The following is a 5,405-nucleotide window of genomic DNA, read 5'->3' as shown; positions in this document are numbered from 1 at the left end:
CTACGAAGTCTCCGTTGTCCTTGATGCAGGCTGATCAGAGTGCTGCAGAGCGCCAAGTTTGATAACTCGCCAAGTTTGATAAGGAGAGTTGGGGTGCAGGCAGTCTCCTGTAAATGCCCAGCAAGTGCCGTGCTTGCACGTTCAGGAGGCACCCTAGCCACACACACTTTGGACACGAGACACGAACAACACCACACGCCCACAACTATCATCAACAATCCATGTCCGCTCGACTGATTACGTCTCCTCCCCTGCTCTCCCCCCCTCAACCACCCTCGTATGAATCAAAGGTGTTTCCATCCAGCGGATTTCTCACACAGAGAGAGAGGGAGAGATGGAGAAATGGACCGAGAGAGAGAGCTGCTGGAGGGCACTAGAAAGGACGTGTCCTAGATTAGCTCTCACACGTCCTTCTCTCTCCCTCCTCCTCCCCCCCAGCCACACAGACTGTGTGTGTGTATGTGTGTGTGTCAGGCAGTCTGTGCAGTGCCGTGCTGTGGGCGCTGGCGTGGGGAGACACCAGCCATTTAGACATCTGTCAGCCGCTGATGAAAGAGTTCAATTTAGTGGAAAATCTCAGACAACCTTGTCTGGCGGACGGGCCGAGAGGTTTTAACTCACATTTGTATTTGTGTTTGTGTCAGACCTGTTTTCCAATAGTATTTTAGGTATTTCATTTCAAATACTCAAATACACTCCCATGCATTAAACCCAGGTATTTGAAAGTAGTATTTAAAATAAGTATTTGAAAATACTTTCAAATACAATTTGGTCGATTCAAATGAAAAGATGTGTTTTGGGCTGTGTATTTAAAAATACTTTTACAACAAATACACCAGTCTCAACAGTGAAGATGCGACTCCGGGATGCTGGCCTTTTAGGCAGAGTTCCTCTGTCCAGTGTTCTTTTGCCCATCTTAATCTTTTCTTTTTATTGGCCAGTCTGAGATATGGCTTTTTCCTTTGCAACTCTGCCTAGAAGGCCAGCATCCCGGAGTCGCCTCTTCACTGTTGACGTTGAGACTGGTGTTTTGCGGGTACTATTTAATGAAGCTGGCAGTCGAGGACTTGTGAGGCGTGTGTTTCTCAAACTAGACACTCTAATGTACTTGTCCTCTTGCTCAGTTGTGCATCGGGGCCTCCCACTCTTTATATTCTTTATATTCTGGTTAGAGCCAGTTTGCGCTGTTCTGTAAAGGGAGTAGTACACAGCGTTGTACGAGATATTCAGTTTCTTGACAATTTCTCGCATGGAATAGCCTTCATTTCTCAGAACAAGAATAGACTGACAAGTTTCAGAAGACATTTCTAAGTGACCCCAAACTTTTGAACGGTAGTGTATGTGTGTGGGAGTGTGTGCTTCTGGCTGTGCGTGTAGTGTGACTACTTGTGTGTGTGTGTTGAGGTCCAGACTGCGGATGGCTGTGCAGCAGGGGAGGGTATTATGTTCTTAAATATCTGCAGAAGGAGCTGCGGGCATGTTTTCAGTAGATAGATGTTTCGGGGCCAGTTTAAAGCACAGCTCAGTGGTGACATTAGAGGCTCTAAGAGAAGCGGCCCCCCCTAGCTACGTGTCCCGACCAGCCATCTCCACCCTATTTCTCCAACCCCCACCCACAGTCCCAGAGCTTCATTAGCTGTTCATTAGAAGAAAACTCTACTTTAAGTTTTTGTACTCTAAAAGAGAGTCCCCCCGCTCCTTTCACTCATCTAAAGCTACTTGGCAGATTTGGAGGGGAGGAGGTACAGTATTGTGTGTGTGTGTGTGTGTGTGTGTGTGTGTGTGTGTGTGTGTGTGTGTGTGTGTGTGTGTGTGTGTGTGTGTGTGTGGGAATCACTTAGGCATACGTCCTGTCCCGGTTCTGACCTGTGCAGGTTTCAGTAAGATCTCCATTAACACACATAGCACAAGCACAAACACATGCATGAACACACACACACACGCGCACACACACACACGCACGCCACACACACACACACCACACACACCACACACACACACACACACACACACACACACCACACACACACACACACAACACACACACACACCACACACACACACCACACACACACACACACACACACACACACACACACAGCACTTGCAGTCTGCTGCCAAAGCTGGAGGCTTCGAGAGAGAGAGAGAGAGAGGGGGGGGAGGGGGGGGGGGTGGACAGGCAGGGAGTTGGCAGAGGAGAGAGCTGCTTTTCTAATGTGTGTCACTCCAATATGTGGATGGCAGTCTAGGCCTTTGTTTGATGAATTCCGTGTTGGAGATGGGGGAGTATAGGAGTACTATGCAGGGCTGTACAGAACAGCCACGTTTACAGTCACTACCACATTCTCTCCAGACTTACATCACACAACGCCCTACTCAAACATGGCAGCCATTCAACTGTTCCTGTGTGTGCCCTAAATCAATATGGCCGCTGTTCAGCTCTGCCAGCCGCTCTCGTCCAATATGGCCGCCGTCCAACTGCTGTGATTGGATCTCACCCTGTCAGGGCCTACAGTTTAGAGCGCAAGAATGAACGAGGGAGAGACAGAGAGCCAATATAAACATTGTTCTACTGCCTTTTACAAGAGAGGGAGAGACAGAGAGCTAACAAGCACGGATTGCTTTTTAGCTGAACTCATTTATTGCCTTGCCCTAAAGCGAATGTGCTCTCCCTCTATCCTTTCCTCATCACGCCGTCCTCTCCTTAGCTCACCTCTCTGTCCATTGCTCTCTCTGTCCACCTCTCTACCTCCACTCAACGATAAAGCATTTATGGACTTTCTCTCTCTCCCACTACATCCCTGCAGCTCTCCCTCTCTCCCAGAGGAAGGTCAGTCAGTACTTTATTAAAGTCAAATTTAAACATATCCACAGTGCTGCATTGCCTTGGAGATCTCAGAGGAGGCCATTTTAAATGAGTTAATCATGACCTCCCAAAACCGCTCAAATGGATTGATTATGGTGCTATTGATTCAGCCCTGTGTTCGTTTTAGAGTGTTACCTGCCTGGGAAAGGAGGACAGAGGGAGGAGGAGTTGGCAGAGGGACAGAGGAAATGGGGGAGGCGGTAATTTCACGTTCCCCTAATCCTAAAATGTTTAGAGCATGTGACGTATCATATCCGCCCTCCACCCTCATATCCACCCTCATATCCACCCTCATATCCACCCTCTCTAACCCAATAGGTCCATCCACTAACCAACAGAGGAATACAGTGTACAGACTTCCCTTCCTCTAATCAAAAGGCTTCGAGAGCCTCAGAACAGCCAAGGCTGCAGCCTTCCAACACCCCAAGCAGGAGTAACCGTGGCCCAGGGGCATGTTAAACCCAGAGGAGCAGCTAGAGACTTCCAGAACCTGGGAGGGGAGCCGAGACAAAATCCTATTGCTCTTCTATCACTCCACTGTGTTTAATATACACCCAGGGACAGAGGACAGCGCAGGAGTCTGGTAGAGGAAAGGCCCCTACAGCACACACACACACCACACACACACACACACACACACACACACACACACACACACACACACACACACACACACACACCACACACACACACAACACACACACACACACACACACACACACACACACACACACACACACAATATATATAATGTAGTCAGACCAAATGACACAAATAAGCATCTAAATGCAGTTAGTGACAGAGTAAAGGTCTATACACACACACACACACACACACACACACACACACACACACACACACACACACACAACACACACCACACACACACACACACACCACACACACACACACCACACACACACACACACACACACACACACACACACCATACAGACAGCCACAGTGTGTGACGTGACAGTAATGGGAGATGTCCCCTGGTCATCACTGACACTGCGTGACAGCAGGGCAGCGTGGGCCGTGGAACACACACTCACCCCTGTTAAGGTCTTTATGTTATGCAGTGCATTCTGGGCTTCAAGGGCAGCTTTCCGTGTGTAAAACGTGACAAAACAGCACCCTGGGAGAAGAGAGGGGGAGAGAGAGAAAGAGATCGAGAGAACATGTTAAGTAACCAAAAAAGTGTTCTTAATTAATTCATACAGTTTTACGTCATCTGCCAAAAGTAGGCTCAAGGAGAAACCAGCATAGCATTTAAATGAAGAAAACATTCATGATTTTAAAACAATTCAGTATTAATGAATTGAGTAACAGTACTTCAGAATGACAGAGACACATCAAAGAGAGAGAAGGGGAGAGAGATGGAGAAACAGGAGCCAGCCAGAGAGCCAGTGAGAGAGAGAGAGAGCAAAATGGAAAGGAGAAAGAGAGAGAGAAAGAGAAAGGAGAGAGAGAGAGAGAGAGAGAGAGAGAGAGAGAAAGAGAAAGGAGAGAGAGAAATGAGACAGAAGGAAAGGTCTAGTCATTATAAGGTAGATGAGATAGTAATCTCCAGTGTAGGTAGCAGACAGTCCAGCTGTAGACCATTAAGCCACAGTCAGCAGTGTAAGGAGCAGAGGAACTGCTGAGTCATGTAGAATCACTGCTTTTCACACACTTACAGTTTTCAATTCTTCATTTTCTGAGACGTGCGTGAATGACTAGTCCTACTGTCCATCCATCTCACTTCCGTTATGTTGCACAGGTACAATGTATTTTTAACCCTACACCCTTTGAGAGGAATTGGTAGTATGCATTGGAGCTTGCTTTGCAGAGGGGTTGATGATTGCATTCCATTGGAAAAGGTGGCTTTAAAATGACCAGCATTTTCATATGGTGTTGTCTGTGTTTGGGATGGTTAAGGTCTTGGCCTAGCATGAAGGGAGTGCACTGGGATTTCCATAGAGTAGGGCTTGTGTATGGGCAGGTTTGAGCTTAGTGTGACAGTAGTAGTCTGTATTTCAATTCCCATAGCGTATAGCCTGTGTATGGGAGGGGTTAGCCTAGCATTAGCTGTGTGCTGTGATGCCCATGGTGTGGGGCCTGTGTATGCGAGGGGCGAGCCTAGCATTAGCTGTGTGCTGTGATGCCCATGGTGTGGGGCCTGTGTATGGACAGCTTTGAGCTTCGCATTAGCACTGTTGTCATTCCCATAGCGTAGAGGCTGTATGGAAGGGTTAGCCCAGAGTCTGGCAATATATGTGTATTGTCGTTCCCAAAGCACACAGCCTATTTAGCTCTTATTGTGTTATCATAGGTATGGGGGGGTTAGCGTGTTAGTGGTGATGTATGTGATTCCCTAGCCATTAGTGTATGGTGATCACGTTGCTCTAGCCTAGCATTAGTGTCTTTAGCCTATCCAATAGCCTATTTTGTTCTCATAGCGTAGGCGCCTGCTGGATGGGATCGGTAAGGTAACAGATGTGTTATGTGATCCCCATAAGCGCTAGGGACCTGCTGTATGGGATGAAGTAACAGTAGT

General features: G+C 47.6%; 1 pseudogene; it reads right to left on the bottom strand.

Moving 5' to 3' along the window:
• Positions 1 to 4,004, bottom strand: part of LOC112070524 (CUGBP Elav-like family member 2) — a 63,742-nt pseudogene extending 59,738 nt beyond the window's left edge.
• Between the last annotated feature and the right edge of the window lie 1,401 nt (positions 4,005 to 5,405).

The sequence above is a fragment of the Salvelinus sp. IW2-2015 genome, unplaced genomic scaffold (genome assembly GCF_002910315.2).
Source record: "Salvelinus sp. IW2-2015 unplaced genomic scaffold, ASM291031v2 Un_scaffold1350, whole genome shotgun sequence".
NCBI classification, from domain to species: Eukaryota; Metazoa; Chordata; class Actinopteri; order Salmoniformes; family Salmonidae; genus Salvelinus; species Salvelinus sp. IW2-2015.
The sequence above is the reverse complement of the archived record's forward strand: the minus strand, read 5'-3'. Positions and strand labels throughout refer to the sequence as shown.